Raw genomic sequence first — 1,377 nt, 5'->3', positions numbered from 1 at the left:
TTGGAGGGTAGCTTGAATTTCATATCCTAGAAGGATCGAATGGAAGCAGTGCTTGATGAAAATGGTGTGTTAGAATATGTGAAAACTGATATTGCAAAACCTCCATAGTTGGATGCAAAACAGTTAACCTGGAAGAAGGATGTTTCAAAGGCAGGAAGAATTACTCTGGAAGGTGTGAGACCATGTGGTCTCAAATCTCCATGGAAAGAAGACACAATTTTCTATGCGAAAGAAACCAATTGAGCTATTAAAAAATAACAGTGACCATAGAAAATTTGCCCTGAGAGACAAACTTCGAAACACCAAGATGCAAAAAAATGACAATATTCCGCAATATCTCTCTAGGTTTATACAAGTTCGAGATGAGCTTGGAGGGGTTGGGATGAATGTAGTAGAAGATGACCTGGTGAGCCTAGGTCTTCTAGGCCTTCCAAATTCCTGGTACAACTACCAGGACTCTGTGAGTGGAAGGGAAAAATTATCGAACTAGGAAAGGTTGTGGTTCGATTTGGTTCAAGAAGAGTTAACGAGAAATAACAAACATGGAAATCATCCAAAGCTGAGGATGAAGAGAATTTTGCATTGGTTGGAAAGGGAAAGAAGGGAAAAGGAAAGAAGACCTAGAGCAAACCTAAATCCAACCAAAATAATGGCAAGAAGAAAGACTTGAGCAAGACAAAATGCTTCCACTGCCACGAATACAAGCACTATGCAACAAAATGTTTGCACAAGAAGTCTAACAAGAAGTCTTTAGGAGGAGAAATAGGTGAAGAATTGGTTTCAAAATTCAAATTATACTTCACCCTAATAGCATGCATGACCAACACTGTTATGGGGAGTGTGTGGTACCTTGATTTTGATGCCTCATTCAATATGACAAGGTGCAAGGAGTTTTTTAGTAGCTTGGAGGAGAAGGATCTCTAGATGCATATCGAATTGGGGGATGATGGGATGTGCAATGCTACAGGAATTGGTACTATCACCTTTGAGAGGGAGAAAACCTCTCCTCTTCGCCTTAAATATGTTGTGTTTGTACTGGGGCTGGAGAAGAACCTAATCTTTGTAGTAGTATTGGAGGATTGTGGCTATGATTTTATTTTCAGTAAAGCGAAATCCTTTCTGAGCCACATAGCTACCAGGAAATTGAAGCAGATTGGGGTTCATTTGAAGAACATATACACAATTGAGGTGGGAGATTTCACGACATTGATAAACAAGGCTAAAAATGTGCAGAGTCAAGATGTTGGAGAACTATGGCATAGGAGATTGGGTCATCTACACCATGGTGCTTTAAAAATCATGTAGCAAATTACTACTGGTCTCCCTAAAGGCTCCCTTGACTACTAGGGTGTCTGCAAGGGTTGCATATTGGGGAAA

This window comes from Pinus tabuliformis, chromosome X (assembly GCF_031772625.1).
Source record: "Pinus tabuliformis cultivar Carrire ecotype Pingquan chromosome X, CPIR1, whole genome shotgun sequence".
NCBI classification, from domain to species: domain Eukaryota; kingdom Viridiplantae; phylum Streptophyta; class Pinopsida; order Pinales; family Pinaceae; genus Pinus; species Pinus tabuliformis.
Note: the sequence above shows the minus strand (reverse complement) of the source record.